The 15915-nt window shown below is 38.0% G+C and overlaps 1 protein-coding gene and 1 pseudogene across 3 annotated transcripts in view; both read left to right on the plus strand.

The window, feature by feature from the left end:
- LOC125913318 (glyceraldehyde-3-phosphate dehydrogenase-like) overlaps positions 1–2065 on the plus strand; it is a 4200-nt pseudogene extending 2135 nt beyond the window's left edge.
- PTGER3 (prostaglandin E receptor 3) overlaps positions 1–15915 on the plus strand; it is a 184164-nt gene that overhangs the window by 103627 nt on the left and 64622 nt on the right. The window lies entirely within an intron of this gene.

A 15915-nucleotide genomic window follows, 5' to 3' on the forward strand; every position in this document is an offset into this window, starting at 1 on the left:
TCAACAATAGCCAAATTATGGAAAGAGCCTAAATGTCCATCAACTGATGAATGGATAAAGAAATTGTGGTTTATATACACAATGGAATACTACGTGGCAATGAGAAAAAATGAAATATGGCCTTTTGTAGCAACGTGGATGGAACTGGAGAGTGTGATGCTAAGTGAAATAAGCCATACAGAGAAAGACAGATACCATATGTTTTCACTCTTATGTGGATCCTGAGAAACTTAACAGAAACCCATGGGGGAGGGGAAGGAAAAAAAAAAAAGAGGTTAGAGTGGGAGAGAGCCAAAGCATAAGAGACTGTTAAAAACTGAGAACAAACTGAGGGTTGATGGGGGGTGGGAGGGAGGGCAGGGTGGGAGGGAGGGCAGGGTGGTGATGGGTATTGAGGAGGGCACCTTTTGGGATGAGCACTGGGTGTTGTATGGAAACCAATTTGACAGTAAATTTCATATATTAAAAAATAAAAAATAAATAAATAAATAAAAACTGAAACTGAAAAATAAGATACTTATTAAAAATAACAATATATCTATTAAAAAAAAAAAAAAAGATTGGGGTTCTATGTCCAGCTAGTAGCTTTCCCTTTAAGGTCTGAATTGCCAAGTAGCACACTTTACTTTTGCCTTTGTTGAGAACTAGTCATATGACCTCTTCTGGTTGCTGGGTTATGGAACTTATAATATCATAAGGGAGGCCTTCATGGATATAATTCAATTATGGAAAGCATTTTGTACAGAGGAACTCTATCAATCTTGTAAGTCATACTAAAGAATCTGGGTTTTAGGTTCTCTGCTCCTCCCCATTCAGCAGACAGCTGCATCTTCTGATGCAGTGTCAGCCGTGTCCCTGAGACACGATGGCGGAGGTGAGAAAAATATGGATTTGGCTGTACTGGGCGCCGGGTCAACAGGGCTGCTTTTAACTCTGGCAAAGTAGATATTGTCACCATCAGTGATCACTTCATCAACCCAATTACCTGGAATACATGTTCCAGTATGATTCTACCCATGGTAAATTCCACAGCACGGTCAAGGCTGAGAATGGGAAACTTGTCATCAATGGAAAGTTCATCTCCATCTTCCAGGAATGAGATCCCACCAACATCAAATGAGATGATGCTGGTGCTGAGTATGTTGTGGAGTCCAGTGGGGTCTTTGTCACCATGGATAAAGCTTAGGCTCACTTGAAGAGTGGGCCAAGGGAGTCATCATCTCTGCCCCTTCTGCTGATGCCCTCATGTTTGTGATGGGAGTGAATGATGAGAAGTATGACAACTCCCTCAAGATTGTCAGCAATGCCTCCTGTACCACCAACTGCTTGGCCACTATGTCCAAGGTCATCCATGACAACTTCAGCATCATGGAGGGACTCATGACCACAGTCCATGCCATCACTGCCACCCAGAAGACAATGGATGACTCCTCTGGAAAGCAGTGGCATGATGACCAAGGGGCTGCCCAGAACATCATTCCTACTTCTACTGGTGCCACCAAGGCTGTAGGCAAGGTTATCCCTGAATTGAATAGGAAGTTCATTGGCATGGCCTTCAGTGTCCTTGCCCCCAACATGTCAATCATGGATCTGACCTGCCACCTAGAGAAAACTGCCAAATACGATGACATCAAGGTGGTGAAGTAGGCATTAGAGGGTCCCTCAAGGGCATTCTGGGCTCTACTGAGGACCAAGTTGTTTCCTTCAACTTTAACAGTGGCACTAATTCTTCCATCTTCAATGCTGGGGTTGGCATTGTTCTCAATGACCACTCTGTCAAGCTCATTTCCTGGTATGACAATGAATCTGGCTACAGCAATCAGGCGATGGGCTGTATGGTCCACACAGCCTCCAAGGAGTAAGAGCCCCCTGGATCACCAGCCAAGGCCAGAACAAGAGGAAAAGAGAGGCCCTCAGCTGTTGAGGAATTCTTGCCCCAACTCATCCACCAACACACTGAGAATCTCCTGACATCCACAGTTTCCAACCCAGACACCCTGAGGAAGGAGAGGGGCTTGGGAAGTCCTACCTTGTCATGTCCCATTAATAAACTATATTGAACCTAGGCCAAAAAAAAAAAAAAAAAAAAAAAATCTGAGGAAGAGGACATGACTGGAAATTTTAAAGCAGAAATAACATGACTGAATTTTCATTTTTTTCAAGTTTTTAAATTTTCATTTTAAAATGTAATGGTGGTAGCACTATAATGAAAGGACTCATGGGGCAATATGAGAAACAGATATAATATGAAGGAGGCTCTTTTGGTAATTCTGGAAAGTGGTCCTAAATTAAGTAGTGCTGGCAAGAGTGGAAAAGATGGGTCAGATTCCAGAGATATTTCAGAAATAGATTCATCATGAATCCTGACTGACTTCTTATGAGGAGAGAAGAGGAAGAAAATTCTAGGTATCTCACGATTTCTGGCTTGGGTGAATGATGAAATTTTGGTAACATTAAACAAGGAGGAATGGGTGGAGGAAAGCCTCAGTCTGAAACATACCGATTTTGAGACTTCTGTAGGATATCCAAATGGCAGTATCCAGTGAGTTATTGTATACGTAAATTATTCAGGAGAGAATCTGAGGCTTAAAATAGATTTTATAGTTATTACAGTAATGATGAGAGGTAGGTGAAATCACATATAAATGGAGTCATCCATAGTAATCATAGATTTATGCAATGACACAAGAGTGTTGATTTTCAACTTCCACTTTAAAGGAAAAATGGGTTTAGGTAAAAAAAAAAAGTTTAAATAATGCCAAGTTATGAAAGTAGTAGGTTGTCTATTTTATAAGTAGTTAATGGCAAAAAGAAAATAAAAAGTTCCTACCAAGTATCAGAGATTCATATACTACAAGAAATTATCATAAAACAGAAAATCATTACAAGTAAGTGGGGTTTTCTGAACTTGAGAAGTCTTTCTGCAGGAGTACTGCCATTATTATATGTACATTCAATGAAGTACACATTTAATTAATAACCCTATGTTCTTGCAAGTATCCATCAAGTATGTTGATAAAACAAGAGGTGGTCAATTTTATCCTTCCTGGTAAATAACCAGTTCCCTTCTGGAAACTCTGAATCATTTATATTTATATTTTCTGTTCACTTAAGGGTAGTCCCAATGTAATTACTAGTGGATTAAAAATGATCATATGACTCCTGAGTAAGAAATCTGAATCAAAGACCCCAATGAAACATCCTATTAGGTGATTGTTAAAAAATGCCAAATAAACACCTAAATAATAACCAGATTTTAGAAAATGCTTGGAATTCCTCCTTTTTCTACTTTTTAAAAAGTTTATTTAAAAAAATTTTTTTTGAAAGAGAGAGAGAAAGAATCCCAAGCAGGCTCCATCCTGTCAGCACAGAGCCCCGATGCTGGGCTTAAACTCACAAACTGTGAGATCATGACCCTGAGCCAAAATCAAGAGTCTGACACTTAACTGACTGAGCCACCCAGGCACCCCCAGAAAATGCTTGAAATTTCTTTAGATGATTATTACTAAATTCAGGAAATGAGAATGTAAAATGTTTTTAAAATATGGCATCATCATGGAGTACTTCCCAAAATACTGATATTTCCTTTCAGTTAGGATCATTAGGGTAAATTTTGTAAATCATCACCATAATTTTAGTAAGGGTCACTTACAAATTGTACTTGAGTTAATTGTACTGAAAAACTCCAGAAATTACTCCAGAGTAATTTGACCTTTGCCCTGCCTAATCTTGGTGCTCAGGCTCAAATGCGATATTTGGGCACGGACTCTCACATTTGATGTGTTATCTTCTCATCTTCTTCTGAGGTCTGATTTCTATTTTAACTTCTATATCACAAAGAGTTTTAAAGAAGCCTTTTGCTAAAATGCCTCAAGGTCTTCCCCTATTCTCTTTAAAAAAGAGGAGGGCTAAATAGTATTTCAAAGTAGATATCTGTAATCCAGACTGTAGAGCCTTTTAGCTACAGAATTTAAGTTTGGCTCCAAAATGTCATCTTTTACCTCTAAGTTAAAAGCTGACACTTTGAATAAGAGTTAAACTCTTACCTGCTTTTGATAAGATGAAATTATAGAACTAACCTGCTATTCTTTGGGATAATATAAAAGTGAAATACACTTGACATCAAAACTAGCCAATTGATTTAAATGATGTGTAAATATAATAAACAATGACTAACTTTTAAGTCTTTAAAGGTGCCCTTCATTTTCAGGTTTTATATTTAATTAACCATGTAAAATAATGAAGAAACACCATGGATTACTTTAGTGGACATAGATAATCACTAAGCTGTCTAAATAGGTATTTTTGGGAGGTGTAGGGGGGTGGCCAACTTCAAATTGGACTGAAGATACATAAAAGGCAATCTCAAATACATTCACATTTGCAAGATCCTCTTCACCTAATTATTCCTTTTGATGTTCTCCAGCAATTTAACTGATCCCTTTTGTACAACATACTCGTTATGGATTACATAGCTTAAATTGACATCCAAATGCTATAAGGACTTCCAAGTCTGTGCTGTTCAGACTTCCCACCTTTATAGCCAGTGTCTGGCTGGACATCACATTTAACTGAACTTCACTCAGGACCTGCTTCCCAAAGCCTGCTTCTTCCCCAGGGCTCTAGGCTCTGGCCATCAACACTGGAATTATCCTGGATGACCTGCCCCTCCTGTCATTATAGTCACATGTGTCAATTCTGCTTCTATGTAATGTCCTTGAATCTGTCCATTTGTCTCTTTCCCCAGTTCAGCTAAATTAGTTCCAGCACTCTTATCTGATGGCTTACTCTAATGCTTTCATGTTGCCCCCAGCCTTGTTTATCCCACCAACCCTCAGCTTCCCTCACCAAATCTATTCACTGTGTAGCCAGAGTGACCTCTCCTCCACATCAGTTCACCACACTGCAGCCAGAGAAATATTTCTAAGGCATAGAAATAACCTTGGCACTTTTCTGATTAGAAGTTTTGAGAATTTCTTATTTCTCCCAGAATAAATTCCAAACTTATTAACACCACATATATGGTCCTTAATAATTGGGGCCCTTTATACCTCTATTCTATTATTTATTTAGTTCCTAAATGTACCATGCCCCTCTAATAGTCTGAGAGAGAGAGAAAATCCCAAGCAGGCTCCCAGCCGTCAGCCCAGAACCTGACGCGGTCTCAAACCCACAAACCGTGAGATCATGACCTGCCTGAGCCAAATCAAGAGTCAAAAGCTTAACTGACTGGGTTACCCAGGTGCCCCAATAGAATCTGGAATTTTGCCTTAATAGGAGGGTCTGTCTGAATTGATCCAACTGATTTTTCAATTTCATGCATGACAATTCAGTATAAAAGTTTTATCTTTAGCACATTCCTTTCTTTGTTTTCCTTTTGACCCTGAGCCTCCCCTTGGTTTCGGTGTCAGTTGGGTTACCCAGTTAACCACCAGCCCACTTTCATCAGAGAATCTGGTATATAGTGAATAAGATCCCTCTATTAAACTACTTGAGGTTAGGGGTGCCTGGGTGGCTCAGTTGATTAAGCATCGGACTCTTGATTCTGGCTGAGGTCATGATCTCCTGGTGATGAGGTGAGGCTCTGCCTGGGGCCCAAGTCTGTGTAGCGCTCCTTGTGGGGCTCCATGCTGAGTATGGAGTCTGCTTAAGGTTCTCTCTTAAGCCCCTCCCCTGTTCATGTGTGTGCTCTCTCTCTCAAAAACAAAAAAATACCATCTGGGGTTTAAAAAAATGATAATAACTTAGGCCAAAATCATGCCAAATGACAGAATTATATATTTTTTGTTGTTTCTGCTTATAGTAATAGCTGAGCAGAAAGAGTAGACAAAAAGAAATGAGAAATGCCCCTCTTACTCTAAATTAGACTACCTACATGAAAATTAGAGGTGGGAATTAAGAAATACGTAGATTTTCTTGTGTATTATAAATATGTGCCAACAAAAGTACATCTCTGATGTCACCTACAGTTAGAAATGTCTGAAATTAACTCCAATAGCCTCTTATTAATCCATTCTGTCTTTAATGTGCTTTCTTCCAATGTTTTCATTCTTTTTCTCAAATTTACTAGATGCTTTCTTACACTTGACTTTAGGATCAAGGCATCTTGGTGGGCTCACTATAGACATAGTCTTCTCCCTTTACATCTGGTTTAAAATATAAACCATATGTAACATCAATGATATTTACAAGGTGGTTATGTTTAGATTTGGTGATCAACAAGTATCTTAAAAAGTGGAGAAAAGAAAGTTGAGAGCTGGTAGGTCAGAGGAGGTCAATTTGAGGAAGCAATTATTATGACATCTGACATTATGGCTTGTAATAAGCTTGGCCATCTGTTTCTTATAGAAGTTTTATTGTTTCTGTTGTTATTGCTGCTTCTGTCAGGAAAGAAGATCTGGAGAGTGTTTTAGAAAGCACATTTTTCATAATTCAAATGATAAATCATCTTATGTAACTATTAACTTTAGTTATATCTTTACATTGATGTAGGCAAATTCTCTGGGTAATATTACATGTATTGCCTGTATTCACATATTTGGAGACATCTAATTTTCCTTAGAGTCAATCCATGAGCATTTTTCTTGTTCAATACTTTAAAAATCTATGCTGGTGATGGATGGGCCAATTTTGCTAATGCGGGAACTAAGCAGGGAGAAACTGAGTTTCCCAAACACAGAGTCAATGTGAAGCTTCAGAGTCAGAGGATGTAGAAGATTAAAGAAATTAAGCTTTGCCAAACTAAGTTTCCTCAACTGAAGTAGCTGAATTCCTGAATCGAAGCCAGTCACTCTGAGCTCTGTGTTTTATTTACAGTGCAGCACGTTCACAATGATGTATATTACTCATGCGTATGCTCGGAGACATGTGACTGTGAAAGAAAAAAAGGAGTAGAATTCAATGGGCCAATTTTGTTGTTTAACTTTGGTCAAAGTCTTGGCTGACATTGTTGAGATAGTTTTGCCTTGTGGATAGTTTAGTGTGTGGTGTAATGTGTCCCCCTTTCCAGGTAATTAAGAATTAAGGTTTATCTGTGCTTCTGATGAACGAAAATTCTGATGAAATAAAATTCAGTTCTTAAGTCACAGAAAAATGTATGGGTCACTTAGTAGACCAAATAAGGTCCTGAATGAAAGTCAGTAAGATTTTTTTCTTACCCTGATTTTCTATCAGAATTGAATTACATCCTGTGTTAAGGCAGGATACCTACATAATGGTAGGTAAACCAATGAACATTTTTAAGACTCACTTTTCTCTTCTGTAGAAAGAGGAGTAATGATACTTGGTCTACAGTATTGTCAGGAGAATAAAATGAGAATATATGTGAAGAGGTTAGCACAAGAATGGGAATAAAAGTTTTCAATAAATGGAGCTAGAACAATGTCAGAGCAATGAAGTCTTTGAAGATTTTATTTTCAGCAAATAGACCCATCCTATTCCTCCTTGTGGCTATTGATTTGTGTGCTTAGAGCATCCTGTAACATCTCAATCAGCTTCCATGAAAGAGACTGCCTCACCTATTTCTAGCTGCTTGCAGTGTTGTTACCATTTTGAAGGATATGGCAGCAAGGCCAAAAGTTAACACTTCCCTAACTTCTGAGTCAAAACAAACAAACAAACAAACAAACAAAAAACAACCCTACCATTATTCTTCTGAAGTCATTTTTTTTCCAAGAATACCTAAGCACTGAAAGAAAAAGTGCTCTTTTCTCTCCTTTCATGTTCTTAACACCTGTTTATTTGGCATTTGTTACATGCTGGTCCCAGGCAAATAAAAATGAATCTGAGATCATCTCTGCTCTGCAAAAGAATATACTGCATTGTTCACTGATATATATTTGGGAAATTACTGTAAATATATACATTTATTTCAGCAAACATCGAGGAGAACATTTTGGGGAAAGATAATCAAAGGCATGATGTTTTTCTGATAAGCTAGATGATAGGGAGGATTCCATTAAAATCCAGGAAAATTATGAGACAGAGTGCGAGCAGGGGAGGATTAGAGAGAGAGGGAGACACAGAAACCAAAGAAGGCTCCAGGCTCTCAGCTGTCAGCACAGAGCCTGATGCGGGGCTCAGACCCACGAACCACAAGATCATGACCTGAGCTGAAGTCGGGCACTTAACTGACTGAGCCACCCAGGTGTCCCACCCATTAAGCATTTATAAAACCATTGGTCAGTACTAGGCACTATGGCAAGTGACTGAGTTAGAAAATGCAGTTTTGCCCTTCAGAAGCTCATGGTTTAATTACAGAAGAGAGAGATATAAGCAAAGATGTAAGCAAATAATTACAATTAGTGGATTTATAACATTACAATATTAATAATATGTTATATATGGTTCTAAACTAATCTAGTCTAGTTACTCAGGGAGTCTCTGATTCTACCTTAGGTCTACAATCATGTGTTTCTCTCTGTGTGTGTCTATATGTGTGTCTAGATGGGGAATCTAGAAAGTCTTCATAAATAAGACATTTGAGTTAAGTCTTGGGGAAGGGTAAGACTTCAGCAAGCTGCCGGGGGGGGTTGGGGACACAGGAGCATTATAGGTGAAGAAGGAAGGAAACTAAAATTCCTTAGAAAACTGCAAAGAAGGTGTCTGTTTTTCCAAATAAGAAATCCAGATGGCCAACAGACGCATGAAAAGATATTCAACATCACTTATGACCAGGGAAATACAAATCAAAACTATAATAAGATATCACCTCACACTAGTCAGAATGGCTAAAATAAACAACAAAGGAAACAACAGGTGTTGGCAAAGATGCAGAAATATTGGAAGCCCTCTTACACTTTTGGTGGGAATGCAAACTGGTGTAGCCACTCTGGAAAACAGTATAGAGGTTCCTCAAAAAGTTAAAAAAAATAGAACTCCAGCAATCGCACTACTAGGTATTTACCCAAAGGATACAAACATACTAATTTGAAGGTATACATGCACCCTGATGTTTACAGCAGTGCTATCAATGGCCATATTAAGGAAAGAGCCCAAATGTCCTTCAACTGATGAAAGGATAAAGAAGATGATAAAGATATAGATATATAGATACATATAGATGGTATAGATATAGATATATAGATACATATCAATTATATATCTATATATAATATAGATATCCATATATATATATATAATGAAATATTACTTAGCCATAAAAAATAATGAAATCTTGTCATTTGCAATGACATGGATAGAGCTAGAGTGTACTATGTTAAGCAAGATAAGTTGGCCAGAGAAAGGCAAATACCATATGATTTCACTCATGTGGAACTTAAGAAACAAAACAAATGAATACAGAGGTGAGAAAAGAGAGGAAAACCAAGAAACAGACTCTTAACTATAGGAAACAAACCGATCGTTACCAGAGGGGAGGTGGGCGGGGAATGGGGAAAATAGGTGATGGGGATTAAGGGGCGTACTTCTTGTGATGAGCACCGGGTGTTATATGTAAATAATGAATCACTAAATTCTATACCTGAAACTATTAAACTAAATGGAATTTAAATAAAAACCTGAAAAAATAAAAGAAAGTGAGTGTCTGAAGTATAGTGTGTGGAGACGGGGAAGGCGATCTGGGAGCGTGAATTGCGATTTAGACATGAAAGAGAAGCGAACACTCTGGGAAAGACCAGATAATGAAAGGCTTTGTCCGAAGCAACAGGGAGTCCCTGAGGTAGCTACAGTTGCTTACTGGCTAGAGGCTGCCATGGGGGTCTGGGTCAATGTGTTGTACTAGTCTGGTTCAGTGCTGCCGGAGCTTTGGCCACCCCGTATCCCACTCCCAGCCAGCTATTTTGTTAATTTATGCCCTCAATTTCAGAAGCCCTGAAACCAAAGTCCATTGGTATTTCTTGAAATACTGTGGGAACATAAAATAACACTTTTATTTGGTTTGGAACCATTAGCTTCATCTTTGGATATAAACATAATTTAGGTCTGAAAATCAGAGACATTAAAATAGGACTATATAGGTGGAAGCATATTTCAAACTGATAAGAGATTTCTATTTTTTGAGTAATAGTTCAAGACTGGTTTCCTCTACCTTGAGTTGCTGTGAACAGTTAGCTTCCTTTGTTCTTGGAACATTAGCATGTTTGTCCATATTTCATTTACTCATTCACTAATCTCCCCCCACTGGTTGTAGAAGTTGAACAAGGGGGCACCTCGGTGGCTGTCGGTTAAGCGTCCGACTTCAGCTCAGGTCACAGTGAGTTCGAGCCCCATGTCGGCCTCTGTGCTGATAAGCTCAGAGCCTGGAGCCTGCTTCGGATTCTGTGTCTCCCTCTCTCTCTGCCCCTCCCCCGCTCATGCTCTGTCTCTCTCTGTCTCAAAAATAAATAAATTTAAAAAAACATTAAAAAAAAAAAAGAAGTTGAATATGAACCCTTCCTGGGTGGCTAGTTGGTTAAGCATCTGACTCTTGATCTCAGGTCAGGTCATGATCTCACAGTTCATGAGTTTGAGCCCTGCATCAGGCTCTGTGCTGACAGTGTGGAGCCTGCTTAGGATTCTCTCTCTCTCTGCCCCTCCCCTGTGTGTTCTATCTCTCTTTCTCTCTCTGTCTCTCTTTCTCTGTCTCTCTCTCTCTCAAAATAAATACATAAACTTAAAAAAAAGAGCCCTTCTGGGAATTTGGTAAAGAATTACCTTTCCACCTGTTTCCCAGTTCACCACTCTGACATAAACACTGTTTAGAAAAACACTGTTTAGGGTGAAAGCAATGTCATTTCATACAGAGTGATGTGTGTCACAAAGTATTTGATTAACCAGGGTGGCCAAAGACAAAGTTAATTATTTGGTCAATATTTTACTAGGTCTTTCAGTTATTACCCATTTTATTTTTAATTACTATTTTCTATTCTCTCCATCTACACATCTGATGTTTTACCTGAATGTACATAAATTATAAGGTCAAATTAAAAAGCTATAAGAAAGATTAAATCATATTTTATCAGAAATCTGTACCTGGCATCATTCTTGGAAGGCATGTTTACAATTAAAAAAAAAAAAAGACAACTTTAGGGAGAATAATTGCTTTTGATTTAACTTCACTAAGTTTCTGTCAAGTTACTTTTTATAAAACCACATCAAGATGTGACAACAGGATGATAGATAAGAACTACACAGCTTTTACATTTTGAAGGTACAAGAGGCCTCTGAAAATAGACTTCATATGAAAAGTGCAGAATCAAAGCACAGCTATGTCTATTAGTCTTTATTGTTACTTCATTTCATAACTTTGGATTAGTCATTAAAAATGCCAAAGGAGTTATAGGTTTTCTGGAACACAACAGAGTATTATATACAAGGGCAGTTTACAAAGCTCTAGTTTATAGCTATCTTGAGGAATGGAGCTGCCCCAAAACTCTGTTCTGGGGACTTCCTCAGTTCAAAGCAACTAGCAGGAGTTTTGCTTAAATCAAACCTTAGAACTGGACTCCCTGGTTCCCAGATTGTTACGATGTATGTTTAAAAAAAACAAAAACAAAGAACTTGGGGCACTTGGGTGGCTCAGTCGGTTAAACGTCCAACTTTAGCTTCTTCCCAGAAGTTTTGAAAGGATCAAATGAGATAATCTATGTGAGGATGAGAACATTCTACACTTCTAAAAACTTTACGCATTTAACAAATATTTAGTTAGCACTTAGCACACATAGCACATGTGGTAGACACCAAAAAAAAATATGATGAATTATAAAGTTAGCATTTGGAGGATCTTGAGGTCTTGGAGAGGAGACACAGATATCGGTAAATGACAGTAACACCATAGTGACTACTTTTCCCCTGGGGTGGAAGTTGGGGAATATTTCACAAAAGAGATGCCAATGAACTCTAACATATTAAAAGATGGCTAGGAGTTTTCCAGGCAGAAATTGTGTTAAAGGATATACAAAACAGTGGAAACAGCCTGAGTAAAGACAGAGGAGGTAAAAAACATGATATAGAAGAAATGGTAAGTAGGTCATTATAGTAAAGCACAGGATGTGGGGCAGCATGTAGCAGGAAATAAAGCCAGAAAGAAGCATATGTTGGAGTCAGATTATAAAAAACTTGGGAGTTATGGGTTCTTTTATCAGGTTAATGGTTAGCATAGAGATGCTTTAATTGGGCAAGTACTATGATGATGACAATAAGAATAGTAATAATCATTACTATTTTTATAACAATAATAATGGATAATATTTACAGAACTTCACTCTTTTTGATCGTTGAGTCGAGTAATATTCTATTGTAAATATATACCACATCTTCTTTATCCATTCATCAGTCGATGGACATTGGGATCTTTCTATGGTTTGACTATTATTGATAGTGTTGCTATAAACATTGGGGTGCATGTGCCCCCTTCAAATCAGCATTTTTGTATCCTTTGGATAAATACCTAGTAGTGCAATTGCTGGGTTGTAGGGGGCTTTTTTCCAGAGCTGTTTTCCAGAGTGGCTGCACCAATTTGCATTCCCACACTTGCAATACACTTGCAAAAGTGTTCTTCTTTCTCTACCAACATCCTCACCAACATCTGTTGTTTCCTGAGTTGTTAATTTTAGCCACTCTGACTGGTATGAGGTGGTATCTCATTGTGGTTTTGATTTGTATTTCCATGATGATGAGTGATGTTGAGCATCTTTTCATGTGTCCGTTAGCCATCTGGATATCTTCTTTTGAAGAGTGTCTCTTTATGTCTTTTGCCTATTTCTTCACTGGATTATTTGTTTTTTGGGTGTTGAGTTTGGTAAATTCTTTATAGAATTTGGATACTAACCCTTTATCCAATATGCCATTTGCAAATATCTTCTCCCATTACATCAGTTGTCTTTTAATTTCTTGATTGTTTCCTTCTCTGTGCAGAAGCATTTTATCTTGATGAGGTCCCAATAGTTCATTTTTGCTTTTGTTTCCCTTGCCCCCAGAGACATGTCTAGTAAGAAGCTGCTACAGCCGAGGTCAAACAAGTTGTTGCCTGTGTTGCCTGTGTTCTCCTCTAGGATATTGATGGCTTCTTGTATTACATTTAGGTCTTTCATTCATCTCAGATTTATTTTTGTGTATGGTGTAAGGAAGTGGTCCAGGTTCTTCTTCTGCATGTCTCTGTCCACTTTTCCCATCATCATTTGCTGAAAAGAATGTCTTTTTTCCATTGGATGCTCTTTTCTGCTTTGTCAAGGATTAGTTAGCCATACATCTGTGGGTCCATTTCTGGGTTCTCTATCCTGTTCATTGATCAATGTGTCTATTTTTGTGCCAACACCCTTGTACTTAGCATTAGTACTTACAACGTAATAAATTCTTTATAAACATCTCTTTCACTCCTTTTTAAATAAGTATTAAGCACCTATCATTTATTTACAATTTAAATGAATAAGTGAATGAGTGTGTGAATTAAAAAGCAGATGAACTAACAATAATTGTAATGCATATAACTAAACTTTACAAGCTTCCTTAATAGCCTTATCTGTCACCAGTATACTTGTGAGAGTTAGCCTTGTATAGAACTTGTGTAGCATCAACAACACACAAAAGATGTCAGGATTCTTGATTTCTCCTTTAGTGCTTCATGCCCTTCTATATCTAACCACAGTTAATAAGGTAATAAAATATGAACAACAGATACCAAATTCAGGATCCTTCTATCAGAAGATAGAACAGAAACTAACATTTACTGTTTTTAGGGTGTACTATGTTCTTTCACAAGTCATTTCATTTAATTCTTTTTAAAAAAATTTTGTAAAACATTCATTTTTGAAAGACAGAGACAGAGCGTGAGCAGGGGAGGGGCAGAGAGAGAGGGAGACACAGAATCTGAAGCAGGCTCCAGGCTCTGAGCTGTCAGCACACAGTCCAATGCTGGGCCCGAACCCATGAACCGTGGGATCATGACCTGAGCCTAAGTCGGACGCTCAACAGACTGAGCTACCCAGGTGCCCCTATTTCATTTAATTCTTAACTCTGAGGTGGTGGTATTATCCCCATTTTATATCTATGAAGAAACAAAATTCAACATCTATTGAGAAACAGAGGCAGCGTTTTTCCTATTTTATATAATTGTTCATATATTTGTTTTGCCTTCTTGACTAGGATTGTGGAAAAAAGTTTCTTAACAAAAAAAAAAAAAAAAAAAAAAAAAAACCCCAAAAAAACAAAACCAAAAAAAAAAACTATTGGCTTTGTACCTATCTCTAAAATTCCCATCATACTTATACCGGGGCTATGGACATTGATACTATATGTCAACATGCAAACATAATCTGGGGGAAAAACTAAGTAAACCATAATTAATCATTAACACCTTGGTTCAGTTTGGTTTCTGAGATTTCCTATAGCAAGCAGAACCCTGAGAAAGTGAAATCTTGGTTGAAATTATTTTGAGGCACGGCCTAGTCACAGTGAAGCTTTGGCGTCTTAATCATCTGAATTATAGGAGGGGAAGAAATCTGCCAGTCCTCCATTTTCTCTAAGGTATTGAGAAGGCTGTCATTAAAAACACAAAATCAACCAAAAGGTTGGAAAAAGTGTCGATGACAAGCTTAGTTTGGAGTAGAAAACTGATCCTCAACCTCTAGAGTTCCTCCAGAGACTGTTAGTCTGTTTCCTTTTCACTTTGCATTGTCACTCATTTCCTTTTGAAAGACTTGCAGCAGTTTCTACATACAACAGAGAAATTGAAACAAATGTTAGGATTAATCAGTTTACCAACTTTTAGCCCCAGGAATTGCTGCCATCAACAGAGCCTCTGTAAAGGTCTAGGAGATGACTGGGAGCCAGCCCTGACTTAGTAAAGTCTAGGGCTCCTTTGTCATTTGTGAAGATACATTTTATCACCCTCGGCTTGTGGAATTTATAATTTCTGATGCCATTCTTGACTTTGAGCCCTGAGTCAGGCTCTGTGCTGACAGCTCAGAGCCTGGAGACTGTTTCGGATTCTGTGTTTCCCTCTCAGTCTCTGCCCCTACCCCACTTGCGCTCTGTGTCTCTCTCTCAGAAATAAATAAACATTTAAAAAAAAAATTTGGATATTTTAAATGGTAATTCCTTACCAACTTTTCTGGCTTCTAATTATTTTTCTCTCTACTGCACAGAGTATAAAATAACACTTCCATTAAATGTAGACTCAGCAGGGCGCCTGAGTGGCTCAGTGGGTTGGGCGACCCACTTCAGCTCAAGTCATGATCTCATGGTTTGTGAGTTTGAGCCCCGCGACGGGCTCTGTGCTGACAGCTGAGAGCCCAGAGCCTGCTTTGGATTCTGTGTCTCCCTCTCTCTCTGCCCCTTCTTTGCTCACGTTCTGTCTCTGTCTCTCAATAACAAATAAATGTTAAAAAAAAAAAAAAATTAAATGTAGACTCAGCAGGCAATAGCTGTATCCTATGTTCATTTTCTTTTACACACGAACTATAGCAAAACTCAAAGTGAAAAATAAATAAATAAAAGGATTTTTCTTCAGTAAAAGCAGAGATTTAAAAATGCCTATTTAATCCTAAATTTTAGCTATAGTAAATGATATGGTGGTTGAATAATTTGATGCCTGAATTGAAATGGTATCTAGTCACTTAAATACATATAAGTCAACATACCAGGCAGGTGGTGAAAATCTAAATGGTGTTTTACTTAGGTAAATATATTCTGTAAGATATGTTTTCCATTCTTTGTGTTTACTGACCAGCTGTGTTCCTGACTTTCTCAGCTTCTCTCGGGTTACTAGAAGAGAAAGGTATTTCATTATAGGTTCTGAGAAGTACAAAAAATTAAGGATCAGATTCTTTATAGCAAGAGACAAAAGACCAACACCTGAATACACAGACGAGAGAAATTTCCTTTTTTAGAAAGGGAAGAACTGGCAAAATTATTCCTGTCTCACCATTTCAGAACTCAAGATTGCTTTGGGTCAGGTTAGATCCCTGCAGACTAAAT

The sequence above is a fragment of the Panthera uncia genome (genome assembly GCF_023721935.1).
Source record: "Panthera uncia isolate 11264 chromosome C1 unlocalized genomic scaffold, Puncia_PCG_1.0 HiC_scaffold_4, whole genome shotgun sequence".
NCBI lineage: Eukaryota > Metazoa > Chordata > Mammalia > Carnivora > Felidae > Panthera > Panthera uncia.